This window comes from Cetorhinus maximus, chromosome 11 (assembly GCF_964194155.1).
Source record: "Cetorhinus maximus chromosome 11, sCetMax3.hap1.1, whole genome shotgun sequence".
Classification (NCBI taxonomy): domain Eukaryota; kingdom Metazoa; phylum Chordata; class Chondrichthyes; order Lamniformes; family Cetorhinidae; genus Cetorhinus; species Cetorhinus maximus.
The window spans coordinates 20,565,894-20,579,055 of record NC_135889.1 but is presented as its reverse complement, the minus strand read 5'-3'; the positions used below and the strand labels follow the sequence as shown (position 1 = coordinate 20,579,055).

At 41.7% G+C, this 13,162-nt stretch overlaps 1 long non-coding RNA gene across 1 annotated transcript; it reads right to left on the bottom strand.

Annotated features, from left to right (window-relative positions):
- Positions 1-258: 258 nt before the first annotated feature.
- Positions 259-9,384, bottom strand: LOC144686256 (uncharacterized). Its single transcript, XR_013577884.1, has 3 exons — positions 9,320-9,384; positions 8,527-8,586; positions 259-373 (listed from the first exon to the last, which is right to left on the bottom strand). It is a non-coding gene; the product is annotated as an uncharacterized LOC144686256 (long non-coding RNA).
- Between the last annotated feature and the right edge of the window lie 3,778 nt (positions 9,385-13,162).

The following is a 13,162-nucleotide window of genomic DNA, read 5'->3' as shown; positions in this document are numbered from 1 at the left end:
TAGGTAGCTATGGCGTTTTGAAGAGTGAATCGATCTTGTAGCTCTCCTCTGAACCCTTTTCAAAGCATCAATGTCACCCACCATGTGAGGGGATCAAAGCTGGACATAATATTCTAAACAAGGCCTATCCAAGGTCTTGTACAAAGGAAACAAAAGATTCATTTTGTAATCAATGGTCCTGTAAATGCAGCCCAGTATCCTATTTGCCTTAACTATTGCTTTGAAGGGTCCAATACACATACCTTCCAAATACAGAGGCTGCTCTTCATCTCTCATTGGTTCACTACAGTTCCTACATTTTTGTGTACTTAAGGTATTGCAGTAACTGCACTTTTCACAAGGCCAGATGCAGTAAAACGTAGGCACTTTTGATCTAGATGGAAATACAATAAACAAAATTAACTCAAAGAAGCTACTACTCTCAATGAACCTCATATCACTTGCCCGAGAATGGTCTTAAAAGCATTTTAAGCACCAACCAATAACTTTGAAGCACAGATCTGTACTTATATATAACACCTTAATGCATCTCAGATGCACTCAAATTGCATCTTAATGAGTTACTAAGAAGTCCAGATTGTTCTGGAGATAACAACTTTCAGATTTCTTTGGTCCCTGTCCAATGAATGTCTTTACTTAGATTTATTAGTTTTTACTGGCAGGGGGCAGTGGGGGAGAAAAATCACAAACAGCTGTACAGGTGTTGTTCAAATACAAAAAGTTAAGCACCATCTCATACAGCACAGCACACCCACTGATCAAACTTCAGTTTCACAGAAGTAGACTGTACTGTAGGCTATTCTTAAGAGTCACCAAACTAGGGACTGTACATATAGTCAGTAATAAATCAAATAAGAAATTCAGGAAAGACTTCTTTATCCAGGATGTTGGAATGGTTAGATTGTGGAACCCACTACCACAAGCAGTAGTTGAGGCAAATAGAATAATGTGTTTTAAGGGGAAAATGGGTAAACACAAGGGAGAAAGGCACAAGATATGCTGATAGGATGAAGAGAGTGAAAGAGGCTCATGTGGAGCATAAATGCTGGCATAGACCAGTTGGATTGAATGATCTGTTTCTGTACTCTGCATTCTGAGATTAATATTCAAAGCACTTCAGATCAAGCATTCAAAACAATGTTACAAAAGACGTGTTGGTTTGGATATAGATCATTGGGTCCAGAATAACAGTACCTGTATCAGACAAAACTAAAACCTGAAAGTATGGAGTTGCAATTGTTGGTCGCTCAGTTAAAAGAAGGTAGTATCAGAGTGGAGTGTAAAACTTGGAGGTGGGACCACTGCATAACCAACTGAAGATCTCCTGTAGCATTGCCCATAAATCCAGGAGAGGAGCATTTATTCTTTTAATACATTGATGGGATGTGGCCGCTGCTGGCAATTCTCTTGAGAAGGAGGCAGTGAGCTGCCTTCTTGAACTCCTGAAGTCCATGCAGTGTAGGTACACTGCCACATTTTTTCACTGATACAACCGAGTGGCTTGACCAGGTTAAGAATGACAGGTTTCATCCCCTGAAGGACGTTAGTGAACCAGATCTGTTTTTACAACAATCCGGTAGTTTCATGATTATTAATGAGACTAGCATTTTATTCCAGATTTTAATTAACTAATTGAATTTAAATTCTTTAGCTGCCATGAGTAGGATCTGAACTTATGACTGTGGAGCATTAGTCTAGGCTTCTGGATGACTGGTCCAGTAATATCATCATTATGCTCCTATCCCCCTGGATGGTGTGCAAGACTTAGAAGAGAACTTTCAGATGGTGGTGTTCCCAAATATCTGCTATTTTTGTTTTCTAGGTGGTAGAGGCTGTGGGTGTGGGCTTGGTGGTATTGGTAGAATGGGGGCTATGCCGTGCCATGAAGTTACAGGTTGTGGCTGAGTACAATTCTGCAGCTGCTGATGGCCCACAGTGCTTTAAGGTTGCCCTGTCTTGAGTTGCTTCATCTGTTCAAAATCTATCCCATTTAGCATGTAGTGCCACACAACACGATGGAGTGTACCCTCAATGTGAAGACATGTCCTTGTCTTCACAAGGACTGTGAAGTGGTAACTCCTACCAATACTGTCATGGACAGATGCATCTGCGGCAGGCAGATGGCGAGGATGAGGTCAAGTAAGTTTTTCCCTATCGTTGGTTCCCTCAACACCTTCCGCAGACCCAGTCTAGTAGCTATGTCTTTAAGGACTCGGCCAGCTTGGTCTGTGGTGGTGCTACCAAGCCACTCTTGGTGATGGACATTGAAGCCCTCCACCCAGAGTACATTCTGCGTCCTTAGTTCAACATGGAGGAGCACTGATTCATCAGCTGAGGGGAGGCGGTACAGGTAATCAGCAGGGGGTTTCCTTGCCCATGTTTGACCTGATGCCATGAGACTTTATGGGGTCCAGAGTCAATGTTGACAACCCCCAGGGCAACTCTCTCCTGACTGTACCACTATGCCACCACCTCTTCAGGACATAACCAGGGATGGTGGTGTCTGGGACATGATCTGTAAAGTATGATTCCATGAGTATGACTATGTCAGACTGTTGCTTGACTAGTCTGTGAGACAGCTCTCTCAATTTTGGCACAAGCCCCCAGATATTAGCAAGGAGGACTTTGCAGGGTCATTGTCCATCCGGTTTCATTCCTTTTTTTTGACTTTTTAGCAGTTTGATACAACTGAGGAATACTGCAGATCTGGAACCACATGTAGGCCAGACCAGGTGAGGACGGTAGATTTCCTTCCCTAAAGGGCATTTGTAAGCAGATTGGTTTTTATGACAATGCTTTCATGGTCATCATTAGGCTTTTGATTCGAGTTTTATTGAATACAAATTCCACCACCTGCCATGGTGGGATTTGAACCCGGGTCCCCAGAGTCTCTTATATTACCGCTTCCCTCAAAAAAGGAGACTCTTTTGAATCTGACGTCTGCTGCTTTGAGCAAAAAAATTCTTGGAGAACAGCCATTTCCTGCAGCCTTCGTGGAACAAATCAGGCACTTGACAGTGACACAAAGATGGCACAAAAATGATTGCCAGATTTCAAAATGGTCTAGAAACTAGATGCAAGCATTAATACAGTGGAAAGATTAAAGGCAGGCAGAACGAGGAAAAATGCAATCAATAAATCTCAGGAATGTCAAATGAACAGTAAACAGGTGCTTCAGGTTTGAGTTGAAGTATCATTATGCAGTGAACTGGCCAAGGAGAAAGGCAGTGTCAATGAAATGACATGGTAAAGAGAATCCTGAGGAAAATTCTGAGAAAATAATGATGAACCCAAACATATTACACTGGTCATAAGGCGTTTTAATGCAGTGACGGAAGGGTTAGTGGCAAACTCTTTTTACTGTGCAGTGTTGGATAGTGCTTGCATATCAACAGTATGTAAAACAGATTGGTTAAATGTTATACTGATTCACTAAGCAATGAGGGTAGACACAAGGTTAAGGAATATAAAAGTAGTATATGCTTTCAGCTTGATGACAACACCACATTGAGGTCCCTAGATTGAGGTCCCATGTAAAATAGCTGCACAGTATGCCATTTCATCAGCACTGATATAGGCCAGAATTTTCCCATCGGCGAGTTGGGGCGGGGCCTGCTTGCCGATGCGAAAATGACGCAGGATGACGTCGGGGGGGAACCCGACGTCATCCCGGTCCAAGTAAATCTTTAGGAAGGCGGGCGGACAGCGCGATCAGCTGTCCGCCCGCCATCCTGTCAATGGCCAATTGAGCCCATTGACAGGATAATTAAAGACCCTGCCTGTCCAACCTTAAGGCTTGCGGGCAGGCCAAGAGCCCCAGCGGGCTTCTGAAAAAACATGAAACCTCATCCACTGGCGGGATGAGGTTTCATGTCCATTTTTAAAAAAAGTTTCTGTGCTTCTTATTAACATGTCCCATCTCGTGTGACATTGTCACATGAGGGGGACATGTTAATAATTTTTTAATTTTTCTATTTTTAAAGTTTTTTTAGACTGTCAGTAATCTCCCTGAGACAGCACTTAGTCTCAGGGAGCAGTGTGCTCTTTCGCGTGCATGCACTTTGACAGTTGAGGAATTCCCCCCCCACCCTTGGGCAGGCCGCTGGGCAGGCCTTAATTGGCCCCCCCATTCAAAATGGTGGCAGGCCCCGTTTCGGCGGCGGGGGTCGGCTGCCCGCCCGCTGTCGAGCCGGTGGGGCCCGCCCGCCCACCAAGGGCAAAATTCTGCCCATTGTCTCAAGCGAGATGCCCAAGCTGTTGAATAAGCACTCTTTTAAAAAGGCACAAATGAAACTCAACATGGAGCATGATAAGGCAATTATTTTTGGAAAGTCAGTGGATCTCCATTTTACCCTTAACAAAACATCATGTTTCTCACCAGCGTTAGACAAGTATTAATGACACCAGGGGATAAGAATCAGAGCAAAAAAAGTAATTTTCCCACCTTACTTGTGAAAGGTCAAGAAGTCCTGCTAAAAGATGCAAGAATGGGTGATGAGGAGTACACAAGGCTAACAGAAGAGATTAGTTAGAGAAGTGTGAAATCTGTAAAAAAAAATATCGGAGGAAGCCACCAGGCCCTATTTTAAGCTTTTCACTGGCACACAAGTTTAACAACGATCCATGCCATGGATCTTATGGCATGAGAGAGTCAGAAATATTTTCATTCTATATTTTGCAGACCTGGTAACCATATTTTGTCCTTCTACCACAACACTTAGTAAGACAAATAGACAAAATCATAGAGAAATAGATAAATGCTGGTGCCCAAGTCCAGCCAAGTTGTTGACTGATAATAGAGGAATTTTCCAATGATGAGTTCAGAGATAAGTGTAAAAACAGGAACATCATGGTCACGAGTGCCACAGCTGAAGGTCCTTTCCGCAATAGGCTCTCCGAAATCAAGAACTAATTGATGAAATGCTACACTAAACCTTAGCTAATCAACCAGAATACAAGCTGACAACTGCATATACTTCCCATGCTAGTGCGATGAATTTACTCCAGGTGGTTGGAAGATATCAACTCTATCAACTAGTCTATTTTCTGTGCAATTTTCCTCCTCGTCTAGAAGATACTATAATTAGCCATTTTTTCTGCACATTTGAATGCGTTACATACAGGGAAATGGGCTTTCAAAACAGAGATCTGAGAAAATTTGGAGAGAGCACTGAGGTATAGTATCAGGCCATCTGAGACAGAATTTAATTCAGGAGATTGGACGTATTAGAGAAAAAAGGGGTCATAGGGAATGGAAAGGCTCTGGTTAAGACAATAAGCCATGTAGAAACTTTAGGACAGTTCATGCACCTTGTGGGAGCATATCTACGAAGTGACTTCAGCTCAAATTCTGGATTTTTGAGCTTGAGGGCCAGCTGAGTCACTACTGGGCATTAGGGAGAATAAGTGTTTCCTGGATTATACCCTCCAGGAGTTGGTCACCCCATAGGCAGTAAGAGTAGAAGGGTGGCCAATAGGAAGAGGAGGAAGAAGCAGGAAGTACAGAAGTCTTTGGGGTATGCAAGGCTCTATAAGATTAAGATGTTTTGGGACTGGGTCTGTAATTTAGGGTAAAACGGAGGAATGAAAAAGGTCATGTGATCTGCTCTGGATTGTCTAACTACAAGCTTGGGTGGCTTGGCTGTTAAAGGGTTTTCAAGCAGGCTGAGGTTGCTTTACCAGGAAGATGTAAGATATTCACAACTGTAAACAATGACCCAAGCAGCTGTGTTGACAGTGGATGGAGAGTCAGTCTCTACAAAAGTCAGGTTTTATAAAGGGTTATACTTAAATCTGTCTATTTAACCGGAGGGGGCAAGAGAGAGAAGTGGAGAGGCAGCAAGTCTGCATTGTTCACCACACAAAACGCAGGTGGCAGTTCGTGTGTGGATTGAAGAGACCAAAGTCATGAGAGTTTAAATGAAACTGGAAGATTCGCCTACTGTTTGCTAGAGCAATGGATCTCTTGGGTAACCCAAGCCAGTTTAGGAATTAGAAGTTATCTATCTGGAAAAGGGAAAAGAAGCTAAGAGTCACTTTGGGCTGATTTCTGGAGAATGAAGTCTCCACATAAAGGACAGAGTAGAACCTCAAAAGGTAGTAATCTTTGTATTCCTCCTAGTGTCATGTGCTAGCAAGAGTAGAAATAGGCAAATAGGGAGGATCAATGCATAGCTTGACGCATGGTGCGGGAGGGAGGGCTTCAGATTCTTCGAGTGTTGGGATCAGTTCTGGGACTGAATCCATCTATTCAAAAGGGACGACTTTCACCTCAAAAAGACTGGGGCCAACATCCTTGTGGGAAAGTTCACGAGTGTCTTTCAGGTGTGTTTAAACTAAATTGGCAAGGGCGGACACCAGTATATATCAGTAAAAAACAAGAATAAAGTGCACAGAGTGAGTGTTGGATAGTACTTGAGAAAGGAGTAGTTCTATATTAAATAGGAAGGGTGAAAGTTAAGGGAACCAAAGCCAAGGCTCCTTGGATGACAAGGGAATTCGAGAACACGATGAATCAAAAGGGCGTACGATGCATGTCAGGTGAATTCTTCAGGACAGGAGAACTAAGTCAAATGCAACAGGCTGAGAAAAGTGAGGCGAAAAATGAGACTGGCAAAGAGAGAATATAAGAATAGAATGGCAGTCAATAGAAAAGGGCACCCAAAAATTTTACTAGCATGTAAACAGCAAGCGAGCAGTGAGTGATGGAGTAGGTAGTCTCAGGGACCAAGGGTAATACATGCCTAGAGGTACAGGGCATGGCTAGAATACTTAATGAGCATTTTGTATTGGTGCTTACTAAGGAAAAGGAATCTGGCAAAATATCGATTGAAGTGGAGATGGTGGGGTAACATGTAACTCTGTAAATAAATGCTTATAAAAAATGTGTGTAAAGATTAGTTCTAGTTCAATGCTTCACCAACTAGCTTTCTGGAGTTTAATAATGAGCATGTCACGCAGTCAACTATAGTGTGATTTCTGTCAGGCATATCTGAAGGTAAATTAGGAGCTCATGACTAATTCTCTCTTTTGAGATGTCCCCCCGCCCCCAAGAAATGTTTAGGTATGATTTGTTGGATGTTTAATATTGTGCAAAATCTGCAACTGCATCTCAAAAACTTCATGTCAATACATTCATGGACTATAGAGTACTCCAGGCTTCTTCGACAGTTCCTAATGGATGTACCTTCATGAGAATAGATGTTTATCGGTGCTGTAATACCTTGAATTCTCTGAGGTATAAGAACTTTATGTTCGTGCGGCCAGAAATGCCGACCAGTGAATTTGCCAGTGCTACTAGCCTGTGCTGAGTTTTGAACAAGTTTACGTTGCTTAGGTCATATGATAACAGACAATAAAAACAGTAGTGTTAGTCATTTTCCACTTAAAGTTCCAGCAAAAACTTTAAAACTTGAGAACCATAGCAAGCATACAATTTTAAAAATTACTCATTTGTGCTCACAGAACAAAGGGGGCCTACGACTGTTTACAAGATAACCCAAGAATTTTCTGGTGTAGTTCAGGCAACAGAACCAAGGACGTAATCCAGAAGAAAATCACCAGAAAAGATCCTTAGAATGCACAACTATGTCCATTTTTATAAACAATCTTCTTACCCAGCTTCTCACATCAAACCTATTGATCACCAGAACCCATTTGTATTATCCACTGCAAGGTCTTTCCTCAGTAACTTACTCTACAATTCTACAACCTCACTCTCTTCCTTACTCCATATTTCTTCATTTATTTTATATTGTCTATTATTTCAATACAGGACAACAATAAATTATCTGCCAGGACCAATTTTCTCAATTTGTTTCAGGTCATATCAACATCTCCCCTTTTCTAAAAAAAAAATCAAGTTTAACCTCCTTAATCTTTCCTCAGAACTCAACTCATGAATGGACAATACACAAACCTATATGGGAAACATCAACAAACCTCCTAGAAACACAAAGATAAAAACAAAAAGCTAAAAGCTACTGCGGATGCTGGAAATCCAAAACAAAATAAAAACAGAATTACCTGGAAAAACTCAGCAAGTCCGGCAGCATCGGCGGAGAAGAAATCAGTCCTAGAAACACTGTCACTTTTTAAGTATATGCCCTGACTGTCCCACATGGGATGATCAATATGTACCATCATATGCAATTTAAAAGAACTAGGAATAAGATATTCAAGGCAAAATACTGGAGTTACTGGAAATATGAAACAGAAAACGCTGGAAAAATGGGACAAGCAGAACCTAAGAGAGAAACTAAGTTAACATGCTAGGTAAGTGACTTCACTCCTGACTGTTCTTTCATTAAAATGCTTCTATTGAGCTTTAAACATTACCTTGGACATATCCAAAGCTAAATGCTGTCCAAAATATGAAAAGATTTAATGTTAATGAAATTATCACTTTCATATAGTAATTATTCACATTCAATTTTCAATCTGGACTGTATGCAGCCCACTGGTCAAGTTGGTTATATAAGACCTGGCCGCTGGTTTGGATGAGACACATTCACGTTTAGTACCTACTTGTTTAGCTCTGAAGATATTCTGGGCTCCTGTAAATCTTCCATGGGTTCAAACTGCATTCTGTTGTCAGAAAGTTACATTTTCAAATCAAAAACAGTCCAGAATTTAAAAATACTTTAAAGTCAACAGATTACAAGTTACTGTTTAGAAATCCACATTAATAAGACAGACACTAACAATGCAGGACAAAAACAGAATTACCTGGAAAAACTCAGCAGGTCTGGCAGCATCGGTGGAGAAGAAAAGAGTCGACGTTTTGAGTCCTCACGACCCTTCAACAGAACTAACAATGCAGGCATGCTTGTCAATTTTGATACCACAAGAGAGAACTGGAGACAGAGGACTTGAGGAATTAATCTCCATACATGCAATAAATATTCAGCTATTGTTTTTCCCATTACTTTGCAGTACCTACCCATGATACAGAGAGAGAAAAAACACTTGAAAAAATGCTTTTTTATTTTTTAAAAATAAAGTGAGAATTTATGATGTGGTCGGAAATCTGTTGTGGACCCATAGAGCAGGATATCACCTATTTTAAAGCCACAAGATTTTTCAATGGAAGTCTTTTGGAGCAGACGCACAAAACATGGTCAGATGCATTCAAATTAAGTGGTAATAACTGAGTGACGTCATGTGGTATTTTCTATCAATTTCAGCCCAATAAAAATGAATGCGACAAACAATGCAGATAGTGGTATCTCGTCAAGGAACAGAATGACGCAGTCACACTTACAGAATTACATCCAGTCACCATCCCTGGGTATATCTTTTCCCACCAGTATAGACTCACCAGAGGTTGCAACACAGTAGCATACAATGCTTGGAGACAAAGTCCCATCTCACATTGAGGACGCCCTCCATTGTGTTGTCTGGCCCTAATGTGCTAAACAGGTTCAGAAAAAATACAGAGTTGAAAACTAGGCATCAATGAGGCTCAGTAGGCCGTCAGAGTTGTATTCCACCACCTCACTTTACCATTACCATCAAGCCAGGGGACCAACCCCAGATGAGGAGCTTGGAAGAACATACCAGGAATAGCACTTTATGTACATAAAAATTAGGTGTTGATCTTGCGTACATAAAAATGAGGTGCTGACCTGGTGAAGCTTACAGGAGTATATGTATGCTAAACAGTGGAAGCAACATGCTCTAGATAGAGCCAAGTGATCCCATAAGCAACAGATGGGTAATATGTTGCCTATGGAAGAATTCCCAGATCTCATGAATGAATAAGAAACAAATCAGGTACACAATCAAAGCAGCAATCCTGTGGAAAATATTTCAGCAAACTTGATGGACCCAAAACTGATGCTGCTAAGAAAATGCCAGCAATCCCTAGTTGAGGAAAATTCAGGCTTAATTATTCATTTACATCTGCTAAGGCAGGGCTTATCTGCTCTGCCAGGCCATGCTGGACAGAGTAACTGCCCTTGACATCAAGACAGAATTTGACCAAGTGTGGTATCAAGGAGCCCTAACAAAACTGAAGTAATTGGGAATCAGGGGGAAACCTCTCGACTGGAGTCATACCTAGCACAAAAGAAGATGGTTGTGGTTGTTGGAGGCCAATCGGCTCTGTCCCAGAACACCACTGTAGGAGTTCCTCAGGATAGTGCCCTAGGTCCAACCATCTTCAGCTGCTTCAACAATAACCTTCCCTATATTACAGGTCAGAAGTAGGGATGTTTGCTGATGATTGCAGTGGTCAGTACCATCTGCGCCTCCTCAGACACTGAGGCAGTCCATTTCCATATGCAGCAAGGTCTGGACAATATTCAGGCTTGGAATGATTAAGTGGCAAATAACACATGTGCCAGGCAGTGACCATCACCAACAAAAGAGAATCTAACCGTCTTTCCTTGACATTCAACAGCATTACCATCGCTGATTCCCCTATCAACATCATTAGCTAGAAACTGAACTGGGCCAGTCACATAAATATTATGGCTACAAGAGGTCAGGGGCTGGGAATTCTGCAGCAAGTAACTCACCTTCTAACTCTCCAAAGCAATAGTGCAAGGACTTTTGGTATAACAAGGATTAACGTGGGACTGAGGAAACATTACCGCCCATATTATGATGATGTAGACAGTTACATGATAGTGGATGGAGTACAGTAGTATAGTAGAAGCCAGCATGGAGATAGTACCTAGTCAAGGTTATCCCATGGAAACGTACATAGTTACGTGTTACCAATAAACAGTTAACGTTCAACTGCACAAGCCTCTGAATCTCTTAGTCAGACACCGAACAAACCCTTACAACATGACAGCAGCTCATGGAAAAAACCCAGAACCTCAGAAGCTGGAGCAGAAATTCAAAAGCTGGCAAACTAAAGGAATAGCATTCTGCTCTGACTGAAAGTGCCTGAAGTGAAGACAAAAGTTACAGATGCCTGAAAAGAAGCTTCACAGCAGAATTGGAAGCAGAAAAGCAAAAGAAAAATCTCCACTGTGCAGCTAAGGACGCCACCAGATCTCATGGAGGTCTATTGTGAGTACCCATCATTTGCAGAGTCAAAGGATCTAGCAGAGCCGAGATAAACTTCAGTTCTCAGCCTGAACTAGTTATAAAAAAATCAGAGCAGACCTATTCCAAAATCACCGCAGCTAGCCCAGGTTCAGGACTGGTGCCATACCACATGGCGGCTGAGCTCGTTTAGAAGAAAAAAAAGCAGAAGGTTTAAAAAACCTCAGCCAAAGCCAGGAATCAATTATTATACACTCGAAAATCCTCCAATATTGTGGGGAAGACCCCAAATCAATGATTTAATAAAGCACTGCAGAAAAAAATCCCAAGGGGTCGGGACCGCCATCACTGCGGTAACGAAAACCTGAAAAGCGCGGGAAGTCTCTTTGAAAAAACAGTTGCTGCGGCCCCATCTTTAAAACTGTACAGCATTTAAAGGTGTACTCACCTGAATTTAAAAGCAACCATGGACAACAAATCAACGTTACCAGACCAATTTGGACTGATGCAAGGTCCAAACCAGGTGCAAAATTGGGCTTCTTAGAGAAAAATTTCAAATTGCCGAAGTACATCAGGTTTAAGTAGGAAATCAGAGGAAATCCAGATTAATATTTTTTGTAATTGTTTGGTGTGTTTGCGGATGAAGTATCCTAATGCAGTGCATTGATGAATCCTCAGCCACCTTTGAAGAGATCTTAAAAGCCTTTGACAAGTATTTTGGTTTTCAAGTTGGTTCTGAAAACACACAAAAACCTACAAGTCTTCAATGACCAAACTGTTCAAGATCTGGACAAATAAAGCTCTTACGTGTCAAAAAGTAACAAGGAGGCTTTGAAAGAAACAGGACAGTTGAATGTTAAGAATGCGATAAGCGAAAACCTGAATACTGTTCAGACTCAGTACGTATCTCCAGAAAAGCACAAAGGAGAAAATAACTACTGAATTCCATTGTTGGTAATCGAAGAGGGAGTTAGAAGAACTCAACCAATACAGCCAGGCACAACAGCAGGCAGGAGATGTGAAAAAAGTTGCTGCCTTGAAAGACTCTGAAGAATCAAATGTGCTCCTGGAAAAACATGGAGTTAAAGCTGCGTTAAATACTTCAGAAAATGCTGCATTGGAACTATCAGTAGTGGCAAAGCAATGCACTGAAGTGTGATGTGACTGGCAAGAGATCAAAAAGAAAATAAACAGTTGAAAGAACAGTTGGTTGTCCTCCAGATCAAATGCAAAAGGGGTACATAACCCTTTAGCATGAAAAAATGAAGACTACCTTGAACAGCAGGATAGAGAAAATAATTGAGCTTCACAAAGAAAAGGGAAACCTGTTGAATGAGCTTCACAAGCTCCAAGGATCCTTCAGGTCAAAGTTTGTTCCTCTGGAAAATTACGTGGAGGAGATGGGTATTGAGATAGGTAGAAGAAGAGAGACACCTTGGAGTGCACGTCTACAGGTCCCTGAAGTTGGCAGGACAGGCGGATAAGGTGATAAAGAAAGCATATGGAATGCTTTCCTTTATTGGACGAGGCATAGAATACAAAAGCAGGGATGTAATGGAACTGCATGAAACGTTGGTTAGGCCACAGCTGGAATTTTGTGTACAGTTCTGGACACCACAGTACAGGAAGGACATAATAGTGAAGGGAGTACAGAGATTTACAAGAATGCTGCCAGGGCTTGAAAATTGCAGCTATAAGGAAAGATTGGACAGGCTAGGGTTATTTTCCTTGGAATTGAGGAGGCTGAGCAGTGACCTGATTGAGGTGTACAAAATTTAAAGGGACCTAGATAGAGTAGATTGAAATGCCCTGTTTCCTCTAGTGGAGAGGTCAATTACCAGGGGTCACAGATTTAAGGTGATTGGTAGAAATATTAGAGCGGACATGAGGAAAAACCTCTTCACCCAGTGGTGTTTGGAATCTGCTGCCTGGTTTGGTGGTAGAGGCAAAAATCCTCAACTCATTCAAAAGATACCTGGATCTGCACCTAAACTGCTGTAACCTGCAAGGCAGGATTACAATGGGCAGCTAGTTTATTTTTTCTTTTACGGCCAGCACAGACACGATAGGCTGAATGGCCTCTTCTGTGCTGTAATTTTTCTATGGTTCTGTACACCAATCTAAACATTCACTCCCTCCACCACCAACGCACAGTGGTTCACTG